Source organism: Hyperoodon ampullatus (genome assembly GCF_949752795.1).
Source record: "Hyperoodon ampullatus genome assembly, chromosome: 18".
NCBI lineage: Eukaryota > Metazoa > Chordata > Mammalia > Artiodactyla > Ziphiidae > Hyperoodon > Hyperoodon ampullatus.
This window is the reverse complement of record NC_136931.1, coordinates 13386835-13406350: the sequence shown is the minus strand read 5'-3', so window position 1 is coordinate 13406350 and position 19516 is coordinate 13386835. Positions and strand designations below refer to the sequence as shown.

Genomic DNA, 19516 nt, shown 5'->3' with positions numbered 1-19516 from the left:
ACAGCAATCAGAGAAGAAAAAGAAATAAAAGGAATCCAAATCAGAAAAGAAGAAGTAAAGCTGTCACTGTTGCAGATGACATGATACTATACATAGAGAATCCTAAAGACTCTATCAAAAACTTCTAGAGCTAATTAATGAATTTAGTAAAGTAGCAGGATACAAAATTAATGCACAGAAATCGCTTGCATTCCTATACACTAATGATGAAAAATCTGAAAGAGAAATTAAGGAAACACTCCTATTTACCATTAAAACAAGAAGAATAAAATACCTAGGAATAAACCTACCTAAGGAGACAAAAGACCTGTATGAAGAAAACTATAAGACACTGATGAAAGAAATTAAAGATGACACAAACAGATGGAGAGATATACCATGTTCTTGGACTGGAAGAATCAACATTGTGAAAATGACTATACTGCCCAAAGCCATCTACAGATTCAATGCAATCCCTATCAAACCACCAACGGCATTTTTCACAGACCTAGAACAAAAAATTGCACAATTTGTATGGAAACACAAAAGACCCTGAAGAGCCAAAGCAATCTTGAGAAAGAAAAACGGAGCTGGAGGAATCAGGCTCCCTGACTTCAGACTATACTACAAAGCTACAGTAATCAAGACAATACGGTACTGGCACAAAAACAGAAATATAGATCAATGGAACAGGACAGAAAGCCCAGAGATAAACCCACACACATATGGTCACCTTATCTTTGATAAAGAAGGCAAGAGTATACAATGGAGAAAACACAGCCTCTGCAATAAGTGGTGCTGGGAAAACTGGACAGCTACATGTAAAAGAATGAAATTAGAACACTTCCTAACACCATACACAAAAAGAAACTCAAAATGGATTAAAGACCTAAATGTAAGGCCAGACACTATCAAACTCTTAGAAGAAAACATAGGCAGAACACTCTATGACATAAATCACAGCAAGGTCCTTTTTGACCCACCTCCTAGAGAAATGGAAATAAAAACAAAAATAAACAAATGGGACCTAATGAAACTTAAAAGCTTTTGCAAAGCAAAGGAAACCATAAAAAAGACAAAAAGACAACCCTCAGAATGGGAGAAAATATTTGCAAATGAAGCAACTGACAAAGGATTAATCCAAAATATACAAGCAGCTCATGCAGCTCAATATCAAAAAAACAAACAACCCAATCCAAAAATGGGCAGAAGACCTAAACAGACATTTCTCCAAAGAAGACATACAGATAGATGGCCAACAAACACATAAAAAGATGCTCAATATCACTAATTATTACAGAAATGCAAATCAAAAGTACAATGAGGTATCACCTCACACCAGTCAGAATGGCCATCATCAAAAAACCTACAAACAATAAATGCTGGAGAGGGTGTGGAGAAAAGGGAACCCTCTTGCACTGTTGGTGGGAATGTAAATTGATACAGCCGCTATGGAAAACAGTATGGAGATTCCTTAAAAAACTAAAACTAGAACTACCATATGACCCAGCAATCCCACTACTGGACATATACCCTGAGAAAATGATAATTCAAAAAGAGTCATGTACCACAATGTTCATTGCAGCACTATTTACAATAGCCAGGACATGGAAGCAACCTAAGTGTCCACTGACAGATGAATGGATAAAGAAGATGTGGCACATATATACAATGGAATATTACTCAGCCATAAAAAGAAACAAAATTGAGTTATTTGTAGTGAGGTGGATGAACCTAGAGACAGTCATACAGAGTGAAGTAAGTCAGAAAGAGAAAAACAAATACCGTTGCTAACATATTTATGGAATCTCAAAAAAAAAAATTGGTTCTGACGAACCTAGGGACAGGACAGGAACAAAGACACAGACATAGAGAATGGACTTGAGGACACAGGGAGGGGGAAGGGTAAGCTGGGACGAAGTGAGAGAGTAGCAATGACATGTATACAGTACCAAATGTAAAATAGATAGCTAGTGGGAAGCAGCTGCATCACACAGGGAGATCAGCTCAGTGCTTTGTGACCACCCAGAGGGGTGGGATAGGGAGGGTGCGATAGGAAGGGTGGGAGGGAGATGCAAGATGGAGGGGATATGGGGATATATGCATACATATAGCTGATTGTTACATAGCAGAAACTAACACACACTGTAAAGCAATTATACTCCAATATAGATGTTAAAAACAAACAAACAAACAAAGCAACCAATCCCCCAAAAACCAAAGAAAGGTAGACAGGATGAATAAACAGAACTAGTGCTCTAGACTGATTTGTTTAATGAATTCAGATGCCCGCAGCTTGGGTAAGAAACTGGTAATTAGATCAACTAGGGATCTGGATTAGCTCTTCGAATAACCACAACAGGTTATAAAAAAAACTTTGCTTAGTTCATTTGGCTTTTCTAAATCAATGACTTAAATGTTTGGGGTATATTGTACTTTAATCTCCTAATTGGCTAAGTTAAGCTGAAACAGTTGATTTTAAGGCTTAATACCCCTAGCCCTTCCTCTAAGTTCTATAAACTCAGTATGGGCTTTAAGGGATAGAACTGTGGAGAAAGAATAATAGACTAGCAGAAGTATTTAGCTATAGAAGCTCTGTGATGTTTATTTATTTATTATTTTATTTATTTATTTTCTCCTTTATTTTTTTTGGCTGTGTCGGGTCTTAGTTGTGGCACATGGGCTTCTCTCTAGTTGTGGCTTGAGGGTTTTCTCTCTCTAGTTGTGGTGCGCAGGCTCCAGGGTGCATGGGATCTGTAGTTTGTGGCACTTGGGCTGTCTAGTTGAGGCACGCAGGCTCAGTAGTTGTGGCGCACAGGCTCAGCTGCCCCATGGTATGTGGGATTTTAGTTCCCTGACCAGGGATTGAACCCACATCCCCTGCATTGGAAGGTGGATTCTTTACCACTGGACCACCAGGGAAGTCCCTAGAAGCTCTGTGATTTTAGATGTGTCACTTCTCTAGACCCCCAAGGACAGGCTTTGGACTATAACAGGGATTTCACCACCTAGGATCCATGACAGACTTAGGAGTGAGATTGTCCTGAAACTGAATACAAACTTCTGTGTGCAAGTATATTTTCCTGAGAAGAGAATCCACAGCTGTCATCATAATCTCAAAAAGTCCATAAGTAAGTCAGAAAGAGAGATATAGCATGATATTGCTTATATGCGGAATCTAAAAAAAAAAAAGACACAAAATAGAGATACAAAACAGATACAGACTCACAGACTTAGAGAACAAATTTATGGTTACCAGGGGGGATAGGGCGAGGGATAGCTAGGCAGTTTGGGATTGACATGTACACACTGCTATATTTAAAATGGGTAACCAGGGACTTCCCTGGTGGTGCAGTGGTTAAGAATCCGCCTGCCAATGCAGGGGACACAGGTTCGAGCCCTGGTCCAGGAAGATCCCACATGTCACAGAGCAACTAAGCCTGTGCGCCACAACTACTGAGCCTGCGCTCTAGAGCCTGCAAGCCACAACTACTGAAACCCATGTGCTACAACTACTGAAGCCCGGACACCTAGAGCCAGTGCTCCGCAACAAGAGAAACCAACGCAATAAGAAGCCCGCACACCACAAGGAAGGGTAGCCCCCGCTTGCCGCAACTAGAGAAAGCCCGCATGCAGCAACCAAGACCCATCCCAGCCATAAATAAATACGTAAATAAATAAGTAAAAATAAAAATTAAAAAATGGATAACTAACAAGGACCTCTTGTATAGCACAGGGAACTTTGCTCAATATTATATAACAACATAAATGGGAAAAGACTTTGAAAAAGCATAGATACCTGTATATGTATAACTGAATCACTTTGCTGTACACCTGAAACTAGCATAACATTGTTAATCAACTATACTCTAATATAAAATAAAAAGTTAAAAAAAAAGAACACTGGACAGCCTTCAAGACAATACTATGGCAGTCTTCAGAATAATAATCAAAGCCAACAATGCACTGAAGTACAGTTGACCCTTGAACAACATGGGTTTGAATTGCATGGGTCCACTTATATTTGGATTTTTTAAAATAAATGCACACTATGGTTTAAAAAAAAAAGAAACATGGGTCTAAGATGGTCAAGATTCTTTCCAGCTTTCTGAGTCTATAAAAGCTGAGATGTGGAACACAAAAATAGAGTATTTGTTGAATTCCACACCTTTTAATGCAGGTAATTTTTGTATTATGATTATGGTTTCCTACTACTTCATCTTAATCATTCTCTGCTGGTCAAAGTCAGAACAAACAGGTTTCAGAATATACTGCTGAAAAGCCTGAGTCTCAATGTTCTCAATTAATTCAACCATCACATTCACTTAAGACGATGATTTTTACAAAGAGTAGAAGTCTGGAACTACGATTTCCCCAAAGGCGAACAGGCTGAGTTAATGAGTCTGGCAGGAAAAATTAAAGGATTCACAAAACTAACTTGGAAGTTGTCCCAGTTTCTGAAACAGAAATCTTGGGAATTAGACTGTGTCTAAAATATGAAACATTCTACAGTCACATCCATTGAAGTTGAACTACCCACCAGATCACACCTGATACTAAATTAAGTGGCAATAGACTCTGTTTATTAATCACTAAGAGAAAACAAAAAAACAACACAAAACAAAAAAATCAGTAGCATTGGTGCTTTCACGGCCTTGCAAAAATCTAAAGGCTGGGCAACAGCCTGATGCCTCCTTCTGATTAGAAACATTCTGCTACAGTAGTAAGTAAATTTTTCTTCTGGGAGTTTATACATTAAGAACCCCGTAAACTTCCAATCATATGAGCAATTCATTTATTAACTTGGCCCAAACCACTTCACTCTTGCCCACCAAAAAAAGCACACTGAAAATAATATAGTTGGTAATGATTAGATAAACTCAATTGTTTAGTCTGGGTAAACGTTCCCTGAGCAAGGGAAAGTAAACTGAATATTAACCCTCAGTCAGATTCATAACTAAGTTCCTTTAGTGCCTTATTCTGGCTTAGTCAGAATTAATTCTTAAATTTATTTATTTATTTATTTATTTATGGCTGCATTGGGTCTTCATTGCTGTGTGCGGGCTTTCTCTAGTTGCGGCGAGCGGGGGCTACTCTTCGTTCTGGTGCAGAGGCTTCTCATTGCGGTGGCTTCTCTTGTTGCAGAGCATGGGCTCTAGGCGCGCAGGCTTCAGTAGCTGTGGCTCGTGGGCTCTAGAGCATAGGTTCAGTAGTTGTGGTGCACGGGCTTAGTTGTTCCGCAGCATGTGGGATCTTCCCAGACCAGGTCTTGAACCCATGTCCCCTACATTGGCAGGCGGATTCTTAACCACTGCACCACCAGGGAAGTTCCCCAGAATTAATTTTTATTTGTACCCAGGATAGCTGCTAAGTATTGTTTTTCCAAAAGAACAGTGATAAACATAAGCTTCATGCCCTCCAACCATGCTCTGATTCACTAAAGAGTTTTGCTTTTGTATGATTCTTTAACATTCATTCATCTTTTCAGAAAGGATTTACGTACAGGTTCAGTGCTAGATAAAAAGAAAAGGTATGAAACAGAGTTACAGATGCTGGCTCTCAAGTAAGTTACTGTGGTAGAGGAGGTAAAACATGAATCTGTACCTAACGGTCACACAAAGTTGAATGTGGAGTTGAAGGAGCTGATATCTTAAAGAACGAAAGAAGTACCACGACCCCTCATGAGTTAGGATGACAGAATCAGAGAGAGTCTAATGGAGGAGGGAACAATTGAGTTCGGCCTTAAAAGGAGGCTGTGATTTGGTGATGTAATACTGTGTCTAGGTTGAGGCAGATGAGAGGGGCTGTGAACAGTAGGTGTGGAGGAGTTTGAAAGGTATATTCTGTACAGAAGGCAGAGACCTGAGCGAGAAAGTGAGGAACTCTGTGGTGACCATTCTTAGGCTTACATATTTGGCATCTCCTAATACACGGTGAGATGACTACAAAATTTTAATAAAATCCCAACATTGGTCCAATAGTGGTTTGCCATCGTCCGTATTAATATGTTATGGTAAACTCAGTGCAGAGAGTGGTGCTTCAATTTACTGTTATTTACCTCTGTGCTCCCCCAATGGGTGGTGGGGTTAACAACAGGTAAATAATGCATAATTACTTTTTAATAATCTTTAAATATTTATTAACTTTGAAGAAGGAATAAGAACAGCTACTTTAGAAACTGGAGAGACACCCAAGCACTGATCTATTCATAGAGTTTTTACACAGCTCAAGAAGTGTACATCATAGGGGCAAAAAATAGTACAGAAGACCTATATACTATATACAGAAAGATTCAGAAAAATCCATTTCTAGAAAGCAGATCATATGGATTCACAGACCTCAATGAATCTAGGAGAATCAAAGGGAAGCAACATAAAGCCTTCTGCTGGGGCATCAAGGTAGGAACCAGTCCATGTATTCTAAGAAAAGCTTTTTCCTCTTGATCTAAATGTTTGCTTCCAGCTGGGTTCAGAGAAAGGTCCTGATCATTTGAACTGGTTGTTAGTCAAAGTCCCTTTCATGTTTGCTTTCTTGGCTTCTAGTTCAGCTAGCTCTTGCAACTGCCTGTTGCTCAGGACTTTGCGTTCCAACTGTTTTTCAATCACTTTGGCATTCTGTGCACACAAGTCAGCAACTTCCCTAGCCTCAATCTTCTCTTCCTCTTCATCATTAGCAGACACAGTGACAGAGCTGAACGTGCCCATGTCTTTAGTCCATTTGGTCATTATCACCTTCTTAGGAGGCTCTTGTTTCTGGGTGTATGTATTTCATTTTCCCAAAGCCCTGGCCAAACTGGACTACTGCTCCATCCACAATGGAGGTCATGGGAGCATTCTTCAGCGGGGACTGGCCGAAGAGTGGCAGTCTACACTTTGTACACTTCTTCCTGTGCTGTCCTTCCACACCTTCAGGCCTCCAAAGATACACAGTATCTTCAACTTGTGTTACAAAATTTGTGACTGTGTTTGGCAGCATCAATTACATAGACCAATCCTGGCGACTCATGGGTAATTTCTCTGACAGTCCAGTACCAGGACCATCTGGCAACACGAAGAGTAACAGACATCAAGGGGCTTCTCACCATCATCATATTCCTCCCCAGGTCGGAGGTGTTGGAGCAGACTACTGCCCAGGGCACTACTTTAGGTGTAGTTCAGAGAAACAGCCCAAAAACTCAACACCAAGAATGTTACTCAATGTTACTGCTATAGGAACATGATACAATTTAAAGGGATAAAAGATAAATAGGCAAGACCCCCCCACACAAATTAGGGCCCATTTAACCCTGGTTCTTGGACAGTCAGGGGACTATGATGAGGTCAAGACTTACTTGTCTTGTGCCTTTAAAATGAAAAATATCCTCAATGGCCTTTAATTCTGATTATATATATATATATCCATATCTGTATCTATATTATAGTGGGAATTAGCAAACGGTTCTGCTCTGGTTCAGGTAACACAGTTACTCATAGATAAAAAATACTGGCAAGACTTGCAGCTTTGTCAAGTACTAATTCATTCATCTTCAATGAGGCTTTAGCTCTATTTTAAAAATATGAAAGCACAATAACCTGGCTAATTACTGGACTCAACAGCTCACACACCAAGACTGAGCAACTCTTGACTCATTGACAGAATGATCCATATATCCATGAAGATGCTATGCCCCAAAATTCACTTTGAGAAGTCAAATTACATCTTATTTTTGCCTAAGGAAACTCTAAAGCTACTTCAAATGACCAAATGGAAACACTCAAAATTAATAAAATTTATCATCTTCTGCGCCCAGAGCAGGGAATGACAAATAAGGATATAGTAATCTAGTTACTGAACAAAAACTGCATCATTACATTATGGCCCAAAGGATACACATTGGATTATCATTTTACAAATCTCAAAGTTTATTAAAAATGTAAATTACAGGGCTTCCCTGGTGGCGCAGTGGTTGAGAGTCCACCTGCCGATGCACGGGACACGGGTTCGTGCCCCGGTCCGGGAAGATCCCACATGCCGCGGAGCGGCTGGGCCCGTGAGCCATGGCCGCTGAGCCTGCGGGTCCGGAGCCTGTGCTCCGCAGTGGGAGAGGCCACAACAGTGAGAGGCCCGCGTACCGCAAAAAAAAGTAAATTACAAAACCAAGTAATTTTCTGTACTATAAGAAATAATGTGAAGTTTTTCCCCATTCCCCCCCCATCTTTCTATTATGAATCAGAAATAAAGGTAGCTATAAACTGTAGGAGACAGGTCATCCTCAAAAGAATGTTTAGAGAGATTTCTTTCACATACAGAGCTCATTCAACCTTTTCATCAACCTTCCATTTGGGACTGCCTAATAGTGAAGAAATACAGGGATGGTTCTGTAATGACAACTGCTTGAAAATCCAATTATGGCCTTGCAAGGACTCTGCCTCACTTCACCATCGTGAATGAATGAGTTTTTCTGGAACTAAATCACCCTCATGAGAGCCTACTATCAGCAAGGAGAAAAAAGTTACCTCCTACCAACTCTTTTTTTTCTCCCTAGGAGACAACTTAGAAATTCAGAATCCAATTTAGTCCTAATTTGGGGGGACGGGGAAGAAAAAAGAGTCAGGCATTCTATCAAATGCTTGGCCAGATTCCCCTTTAACCTTCAAGGGAAAGAATCTTGGACAGGTCTATCAATGTGGCTTCCAGCCATGACAGGCACACAGATGTAAAGAGATAAAAGACCTTGTTTTTCATTGCCCAGTTTCCTGGATAAAGTCAGTTTTGGTGCTCATGTTACAAAAGTGGCACCTAGAGCATTATCATTCACTCTAAAGTGCCTAACATTTATAAACTACTTTGCAGACAATTCATCAAAAAGGACACATTTCCTCTGAACTGTGAGGCTGCAATGACTACTACTACTATGCCAACACTACAAAAATACAGCACCAAAATTCTTCTGAAATAGCTACTCACAGTATTTTTCATACCTCATAAAAACAGACACCATATAGTAGATCCCCTCATTTCATCGTGTTTGAGAGGAAACATGGTAGAAAGAATTCTGGATTAGGAGCCAAAAACCTTAAGTTCTGATTCCAGTTCCATTGTATATTCATTGCATAACAAGCCTTGATCAAGTCACATAATTCTTCAGGCTTCAAATTTCATGTCTACAAAACAGATAAATCCTGCTTTACGTACTTCACAGGGCTGTTATGAGTAGAATTATTTAAAAGGCCTTTGAAAATTATACAGGGCCTTGCAAATATAAGATAATACTGGGGGCTTCCCTGGTGGCGCAGTGGTTGAGAGTCCGCCTGCCGATGCAGGGGACGCGGGTTCATGCCCCAGTCCGGGAAGATCCCACATGCCGCGGAGCGGCTGGGCCCGTGAGACATGGCTGCTGAGCCTGCGCGTCCGGAGCCTGTGCTCCGCAACGGGAGAGGCCACAACAGTGAGAGGCCCGCTTACCGCAAAAAAAAAAAAAAAAAAAAGATAATACTGGCCCTTCAGTCTCTGCACATAATCTAATCAAATAAACATCAAAAGCAACATTACTGCTTTCTAGTAGTCCACAATTCATGCAGGAGAAGAATAAGAATTCAAAATAAATGACATACATATTTGATTGTATTTGTATATACTATCTCTGAAAGGACACATAAAAATATTTACTTTCAATATATACCCTTCTGCACTTTTTGAATTTTGTACCACATGCAAAAAAGAAGAAAAAAAAAAAGAAAAAACAAAGATAATTCCACTTTAAGACATAAACATAGTCACCTTCGAAAATATCTGGTATACATCTTCACGGTTGGGGCACCGAGGAAATTTAATGATATACCCTCCGTATATCATGTCCGTATTTTTCTCTTTTTTTTCTCTTCCACTGTCTATTCCAAATAGGGTAGTGGTGGGGAGGAAATATGGAATATCAACATCCTCTGGGACATGGCAAGTGGAAATCTGGCCCTTTTAAGAGTCCTACAGGGGACTTCCCTGGTGGCGCAGTGCTTAAGAATCTGCCTGCCAATGCAGGGGACATGGGTTCGAGCCCTGGTCCGGGAAGATCCCACGTGCCACGGAGCAACTAAGCCCATGCGCCACAACTACTGAGCCTGCGCTCTAGAGCCAGCAAGTCACAACTACTGAAGCCCACGTGCCCTAGAGCCCACGCGCCGCAACTACTGAGACTGCGTGCTGCAACTACTGAAGCCTGCACGCCTAGAGCCCATGCTCCACAATAAGAGAAGCCACCGCAATGAGAAGCCCGTGCGCCACAACAAAGAGTAGCCCCTGCTTGCCACAACTAGAGAAAGGCTGCGCACAGCAACGAAGAGCCAGCACAGACAAAAATTAAATAAATAAATAAATAAATAAATGAAAGAAGAAATGTGTATTAAAAAAAAAAAAGAGTCCTACATTGGTAGTTCTACTCTAAGAAAAGCACATTAACAATTTTATGGCCTAGTTTTCCCAGTGTGGTCAACTGTTACATGGGAGTTTTAAAATGAGAGATGAAAACAAAATTCTCTGAAGAGCATTATAGGAATTATGAGCAGAGTGTCATCTCATACACTGTTGGTGGAATGATAAACTGATGCAACAGCTATGGAAACAGTGCAGAGATTCTTCAAAAATTTAAAAATAGAACTATCATACGATTCAGCAATTCTACTCCTGGGTATTTACCTGAGGAAAACAAAAACAATAATTTGAAAAGATATATGCACCCCTATGCTCACTGCAGCATTATTTACAATAACAAAGATATGGAAGCAGCCTAAGTGCCCATCAACAGACGAATGGATAAAGAAGACATGGTACACACACATACACACACACATAATGGAATATTACTCAGACATAAGAAAGAATGAAATCTTGTCATTTGCAACAACATGGATGAACCTAGAGGGTATTATGCTAAGTGAAATAAATCAGACAGAGAAAGACAAACACTGTATGATATCACTTATATGTGGAATCTAAAAAAAAAAACAACACAAATGAACAAACATAACAAAACATAAACAGAGTTACAGATACAGAGAACAAACAGATGTCTGCCAGGGAGAAGGAGGGTAGGGGGAAGTAAGAAATACGAGAGGGGTATTAAGAGGTACAAACTTCCAGTTGCAAAATAAATGTCATGGGTATGAAATGTACAGTGTGGGGGATATAGTCACTAACCACGTAATATCTCTGTATGGTGACATATGCAACTGGACTTACCATGGTGATCATTTTGGAATGAGGAGAAACAATGAATCACTATGTTGTATAACAGGAGCTAACATAGTGTTGTAGGTCAATTATATTTCAAGAACAAACAAATAAACAAGCAAACTCATAGAAAAAGACATCAGATTTGTGGTTACCAGAGAAGAAAGGCAGGGGGTGGGGAGGGTGAGAGGAATTGTACAAAGGCAATCAAAAAGTACAAACTTTCAGATATAAAATAAATAAGTACTAGGGATGTAATGTACAACATGATAAATATAATTAACACTTCTATATGTTATACATGAAAGTTGTTGAGAGTAAATCCTAAGATTATCATCACAAGAAAAAAAATTTGTTTTCTATTTATTTAATTTTGTACTTCTAAGAGATGATGGATATTCACTAAACTTTTGTGATAATCACTTCATGATGTATGTAAATCAAATCATTATGCTGTATACCTTAAACTTATACAATGCGGTATGTCAATTATATCTCAATAAAACTAGAAGGGAAAGTAAAGGAACAGAATGTCAATTTTAATATGGTACCTTTTATACTCTTTATTTGCTATCTCAGATGATTCGGAACAGCTGAATATAGGTACAAATGTGTCAAAACAGTGGCTACTACAGCCAAATGCAAAGTGGGAAAGGAGACTAAAATAGAGACAAAATTTCCAGACATCTGACAATACTATTAATGTTTATACCCAGTAAATCTGGAATGATTCTATCAATGTAGCTCATTACCTCCAATCCAACTATGTTACTTCTATAATTGTGAAAAGATAAAACCAAAAAATGGATATAAGATTACAGGATGAAAAAAAGTCCTGAAATTAAATATACTTTCTCATGCTCCATACCCAAGTATCTAAAAATACCACATTTCTTCCATACTGACTAGTGGTGAGTGCACTGTTTACTTTTACTGGCCTGATGAGAAGCCAATAGGGCTGAATTGCCAGACTGTACAGAACCCTTTCTGTATAACCCATTTCAGATGATTGGTGCTGCTTAAGAGAACAGCTGTGATTCAGGGACTGGCCTTCTCTCTGAATTAAGTCTGCAACTACATTGCATAATTCTGAAGGATGTGCAAGTTTTGAAGCAGGAATGAGCAGGAGATAAAAGTTCAGTTAGATGAGAGAGATGAAGAACTTAAAAAAAAATTTTACTTACTTACTTACTTATTTTGGCTGTACCGTATCTTAGTTGCGGCATGTGGGATCTTCATTGCAGCGTGAGGGATCTTTAGTTGTGGCATGCGGACTTCTTAGTTGTGGTATGCGGACTCTTAGTTGTGGCATGCATGTGGGATCTAGTTCCCCGACCAGGGATCGAACCCGGGCCCCCTGCATTGGGAGCACGAAGTCTTGACCGCCAGTGAAGTCCCAATGAAGAACATTTGAGTAGGGCTTCCCTGGTGGCACAGTGGTTAAGAATCCGCCTGCCAATGGAAGGGACACGGGTTCAAGCCCTGGTCCAGGAAGATCCCACATGCCGTGGAGCAACTAAGCCGGTGTGCCACAACAACTGAGCCTGCACTCTAGAGCCCGCGAGCCACAACTACTGAGCCTGCACGCCACAACTACTGAAGCCTGTGCGCCTAGAGCCCATGCTCTGCAACGAGAGAAGCCACCGCAGTAAGAAGCCCGCGCACGGCAACGAAGAGTAGCCCCCGCTCGCCACAACTAGAGAAAGCCTGCGTGTAGCAACGAGGACCCAATGCAGCAAAACAAAGAACAGTTGAGTATGGTAAGTTGGAATGGGGGAAGAAGAGTACCTGATACCTTAACACCAGTGGATGCTTAAATGGACTTGAAAAGTGGTAGAGGGACAGCAAAGAGTTATCACATAAATAGTCTCCTCTCAAAAGGGAGTCACATGGAGAAACTGAAAGGGCAAAAGAAATCACTATTGAACAGGGACTTCCCTGGTGGTCCAGTAGTTAAGAATTCACCTTCCAATGCAGGGAACATGGGTTCAATCCCTGGTCGGGGAACTAAGATCCCACATGCCGCGGGGCAACTAAGCCCGCATGCCACAAATACTGAGCCTGTGTGTTGCAACGAACTGAGATCCTACAAGCCGCTCAGCACAGCCAAAAAAAAAAACACCCTTTAAAAAGCCACGACCTCAGACCTCAAAGCCATTTAAATATCCCACTTTTTACTTCTTCCTGTCAAGGTGGTATTCTCCTTTACTGTAGTAAGTTCTAATAAATTCAGCTTTGCTTTATTAACAGATTGGTGAAATTTGGAGGAGTTCATCAGGTTCTATGCCAATAGATCCTTCAACATCCAGTTCAAAGGCATTTAGGGCTGAACAGGGAAAAACTTAATTGATATATTTTAAAAACAATCTTCTGGGGTTAACAACATCAGTAATGTACATAAAATCTAGAGAAATCTTCAAAAGTTTTCCATATTTCTTCTTGCTTAGATAATATCATTCTATAGTTGGTAGAACAAAGGTACATAAATGTATGTTAATAATTACCATTATATCAAACTATAAAGGCTGAAATGATAGAAATTAAACACTTACTTTGGGAAATACTGATAAATTAATATAAACATTAATAAAGATGCAATATTTAATAAGAATTATCCATAATCTCTAAATCACATCTTTGCCTTTTAAAGTGGTAATTTTCTATTATAAAATTGATTTGAAACCAAAGTGCAAAGAACAAAAAACCAGGAGGATCCTTTTGCTGGTAACTTCAGTTGAGCCAATAATCACTATATGTATGACCTGAACATATAATAATTCCCCACACTTCAGTTACAATAGGTAGGAAACTGAATAAAAGGCAAGACATTTTGACTCCAATTGGTTATCTAATATCATTCTATAAAAACAGATAATTACCTTTTTGAGGAAGGAGAAATACTGTTATAGAAATAACTGGGAGAGGCGAAGGGAGATAGGCAGAACAATCACAACTCCTTTTAGAATTATTGTTTTAAAACACTGTAAGTTTGTCAGTGGTTTAAATATGCATTACTTCTCCAGTAAAAAAATATTTACTTCCAATAATGGAAACAAAGGACACTTCCAGGTATTTTGGAGCACTCATTACTGTATAGTCTGTAGAACTGGCTATGCAGCATAGACTTTGGAGAGACATACCTGGGATCAGATCAATTTGGGCTCTTCCAGGTACTAGCTGTGTAACCCTGGACAAATTATTTAACTTTTGTAAGCCTAAATTTCCTTACCTATAAATGAGGATAATGAGAGTATTTATTACACATGTAGCGATAAGTAGAGCAAAACATATAAAGCACCTAGCACAGTGCTCATTGTAAATATACAATAAACATTATCTATAAAAATAAAATTTATTATTATTATAGTATACTTCTAGAAGAGTTAATTTTGTACTGCCCCAACCCCAAAATAAACCAATTTCAAAAATAAGGACAAAGACAGAGGTTTTCTTTTTAAATCTAAGATACATAGATTCTTAGCCGTAGGAAGGCAACTTCAGTTTAAGTAGTTCAATTACATTAGGATAAACTAGAGTAAAGGAATAAATTAGTTTAGGAAATTAAGGTAGAAAAATCTTATCCTAATGGAAAGAACAGTCTTTAAATCACTTCACCAAGTTCTCAGCACAAATAAGTGTGTGTGGAATCTGTCTTGCTCCTCACTCTAATCTCTCAATCAAACATCCATATACAAATCCAGATTAGGTATCTGTTTTGAACTTCATTTAGGTTTTTGTTTCTAAGTAAACATCAGAAGTTAAATAGTTTTGATTTTGTTCACTCAACTGTTTTAAGGCTCCAAACAACCTCTGTATTTAAGTCCAACTGCTTAGATGCAAGTATCTTTAAATATGCAAACACACCAAGGCTCTTAGTCATCTAAAATCGCTTTTCTAAATTTTACTTGGTAAATGTTTCTAGCCCACTGCTGGCAATCAATGCACTTCTCTCATCACATCAAACTCCAGTTGATTCATTTTGTGAAAGTAAAGGCTGCTTGTCACCAACTGTCAATTTTAATAAGCAAGACTGATGCCTTTGACAATTCAGTCAATGCCATGCATCTGTCTGGGTGTGTTACTTTAAATCACCTGACAGCCACCTGTGAACAGATCGTACAAAGCAGTGCAAAAGTGGTCCAGGGTTACACTACCATAATTCTTTCAAATACACTCAGACCTTACAACAGTATCTTTAAAATTTTGATCATCACAGTTATTATTCTTCAGAAGAGCACTGGGAAATCTAATGTCTAAAATAGAAGCCTTAGATTTAAGGTCTCTGAATCTTTAGTCTACACCAGAAATATAGAAGATAAGGATCTATGACTGGAGGAAAGTTCACTATTTCAAAGATAATATTTTAAATTCTGACATGTGATACAAATGAAATGCCTCATGGACCACAGAAAGAGAACAGAACAAGTAACATAAGTGAGCCACAGAAAGCACACAAGCATTTTCCCAGCTGAAATCTTACTAAACAATCCACGTCACAGAACTCGACTGCAGAAAGGCTCTCTGCATTAGGTAGGGCATAACTATACCTATTCAGAAGCAGGACTTAATATCTAATAACCCCAAACATATTTTTGTTTCAGTTTCAGAAGAAAGAAAAAAAAAGACTGGGGAGAGGGAACAGTAGAAAGTCAATTTTGGATTGCTTTCTCTCTTGCTTTTGGTGCCAAGGAATATTTTTAACCTTTTACCTAGACTCTCTATGATCCTTATTTTCACCTCAGTATGCAAGAAGAAAAGATTCAAGCATTTACCTGAGACTTCTCTCTGTAATATGGACTAAATAAAATCCATAAAATGCAACATTCTAAGACTTATTTAAAATACACACTTCAGGGACTTCCCTGGCTGTCCAGTGGTTAAGACTTCACCTTCCAAAGCAGGGAGTGAGGGTTCAGTCCCTGGTTGGGGAGCTAAGATCCCACATGACTTGCGGCCAAAAAACCCAAAACAAAACAGAAGCAGTATTGTAACAAATTCAATAAAGACTTAAAAAAAATTTTTTTTAATTAAATACACACTTCAATTGTAAGCTGTACTGTACACACCTTTATGTCTACTCTGAGTCATCTGTCTGGTTAAGAATCTTACAACATTATGAATGTTGCTGGCTAGTTATGCCATTAACATAAAGAATTCAGAAGCATATACATAAGCCAAAATATGTGATTCATGACCGATTTAAAAAGAAAAATTTAGGACATAATTCATACGAGATATCTTAGTATCATCTAATTAAGTAACTTACTAAAAACCTTTAGCCAGAATTTTAATTTTTAAACTTCATCTCAAAATTACCAAATATAGGGCTTCCCTGGTGGCGCAATGGTTGAGAGTCTGCCTGCCGATGCAGGGGACACGGGTTCGTGCCCTGGTCCGGGAAGATCTCACATACCGCGGAGCGGCTGGGCCCGTGAGCCATGGCCGCTGAGCCTGCGCGTCCGGAGCCTGCGCTCCGCAACGGGAGAGGCCACAACAGTAAGAGGCCCGCATACCACAAAAAAAAAAAAAAAAAAAAAAAAGGCCATTATTAAAAAGGCTACAAATAACAAATGCTGGAAAGGCTGTGGAGAAAAGAGAACCCTCCTACACTGTTGGTGGGAATGTAAGTTGGAGTAGCCACTATGGAAAACAGTATGGAAGTTCCTCAAAAAACTAAAAACAGAGTTGCCATATGATCCAGCAATCCCACTCCCGGCCATATATCCGGATAAAAATATAATTTGAAAAGATATATGCACCCCTATGTTCATAGCAGCACTATTCACAATAGCCAAAACATGGAAACAACCTAAATGTCCATCAACAGATGAACTGACAAAGGAGATGTGGTACATAATACAATGGACTACTACTCAGCCATAAAAAATGAAATAATGCCATTTGCAGCAACATGGACGGACCTAGAGATTATCATACTAAGTGAAATAAGCAGAAGGAGAAAGACAAATACCATATGATATCACTTATATGTGGAATCTAAGATATGACACAAATGAACTTATCTACAAAATAGAAACAGACTCACAGACATAGAGAACAGATTTGTGGTTGCTAAGGGGGAGTGGGGTGGGGGAGGGATGGATTGGGAGTTTGGGGTTAGCAGATGCAAACTATTATATATAGAATGGATAAACAAAGTCCTACTGTATAGCACAGGGAACTATATTCAATATCCTGTGATAAACCATAATGGAAAAGAATATGAAAAGAATGTGTGTGTGTGTGTGTGTATATATAACTCAATCACTTTGCTGTACAGCAGAAATTAACACAAAATTGTAAATCAACTACACGTCAATAAAAAAAATTCCTAAGTTTTTCTGGTTTTATTTTGCTCCCTGGCCCCCTTAGAGGTGGTAGTACCTCAATTAAAAACAGTAACAAAGGGCTTTCCAGGTGGCGCAGTGGTTGAGAATCCACCTGCCAATGCAGTGAACACGGGTTCGAGCCCTGGTCTGGGAAGATCCCACATGCCGCAGAGCAACTAAGCCTGTGCGCCACAACTACTGAGCCTGCGCTCTAGAGCCTGTGAGCCACAACTACTGGAGCCCGCATGCCTAGAGCACATGCTCCACAACAAGAGAAGCCACTGCAATGAGAAGACTGTGCACCACAATGAAGAGTAGCTCCCACTCGCAGCAACTAGTGAAAGTCCGCGGGCAGGAACTGAGACCCAACACAGCCAAAAATAAATAAATAAATAAATAAATAAATTTATTTATTAAAAAAAAAGTAACAAAAAAATTCCTAAAAATGTAAGTTATCTCTGCAACCTTCTCTCTCTTTCACCAATAGCTTATTTAATATAATTATACATCCTCTCTAAAAATCTCAGGAAAAATAGAATAGAAATAATGAATAGCAGATTCTTTTTCCAAAGATGACTGATCACTTTTGCCTTAGAACTTAAGATTAAGTAGATCTAATTTACATAATTAATTGCCACCAAAATAGATCAGACACAACAAAAGTGTCTTATATCTGTGTATTGGCTTAAGGCTACAGTTTCCATTAATGACAAAATTCAAAACATTTATTTCACATTTAGCTTTCTTTTTGTATGGTGAGGAAAGCAACTGACTAAGACTATGAAATTGTTAATTCCTATCCCTATTCTACCAGTTAACTCATACTATGACTTGGGAGGAGCTAATCATTAATCCCATCCTCTGCCATTACAATGCTTTAAATTTTAAGTATGGTGAAAAGAGAAAAACACATTTTTTCAAACCTTTCTCCCATAAAAATTAGAGCCATACCTATCTAAAGCCATCTGACAATTCTGATAGTATAATCACCAACTCAACAGTTAACATCTGTGAAAAATATCCACTTCCTATTAATAGAGGGATCATTTAAGTTGTCTCTGATATCAAAAGTTGTATTCTTATTATATATATAAAAATTGATTTAATCCACTGATGACAGCTTAAACTTGCATTTCAGAACAGAAAAATAATTCTGAGTGAAAATTTCAAAGTTTTTTTTTTTTTTTGTGGTACGCGGGCCTCTCACTGTTGTGGCCTCTCCCGTTGCGGAGCACAGGCTCCGGATGCGCAGGCTCAGCAGCCATGGCTCACGGGCCCAGCCGCTCCGCGGCATATGGGATCCTCCCAGACCGGGGCACGAACCCGTATCCCCTGCATCGGCAGGCGGACTCTCAACCACTGCGCCACCAGGGAGGCCCGAAAATTTCAAAGTTTTAAAGTCAATATCCTAATATCAGTTTCTGCATGAGAACCTGGGCCCTTCAGTTGATCCTCCATTCTAAAAATATCTGCTGCAGGATACCTTTATTCAATCTGAAACTGAGTAAGAATTTCAAATCTATGTTCTAATTCTTACTTGGTGCAACTATGACATCACAGAGCAAGCAATGAAACATAATTTTTGACTCCAAGTTATATCTATCCTGAAAATCTTCCTAAAAATATTAAAATCCTAATAAAATAAATTCTGGGTTGATCACAAACCCCCACAAGTCTCTGGCAAAAATTTTCTTCTTAAGATAACTTATATTTAAGGAAGTTCCTGGAAGGCAGTAATTACATCCCATGCTACACAATACTAGGCACACACTGGCATTCTACAAATATTTGTTACTTGGTTGACAGAAATTCTATTTGATCCCTAAGCTTCCAAAGGCAGGCTGTCGATCACTGGGGTCACAATGAAATAAACAGCTTCTCCTAAACTTCTTCCTTTTTGGTCTATTTTTCAGGCCTTTCATTTTAACATGAATTCCCTAAGATATCCCCAAATTGAGACCAAAACTATGCAATGAATTTAAGCTGGACAGGACAAGAAATTGTTA

At 39.1% G+C, this 19516-nt stretch overlaps 1 protein-coding gene and 1 pseudogene across 2 annotated transcripts in view; both read right to left on the bottom strand.

Annotated features, from left to right (window-relative positions):
• The window catches only part of GLG1 (golgi glycoprotein 1), a gene marked incomplete at its 5' end in the record, with an annotated part of 144002 nt that overhangs the window by 73538 nt on the left and 50948 nt on the right, over positions 1–19516 (bottom strand). The window lies entirely within an intron of this gene.
• Positions 6465–7129, bottom strand: LOC307066195 (STING ER exit protein-like; annotated as a pseudogene). Its single transcript has one exon. The product of its transcript is annotated as an STING ER exit protein-like (transcript).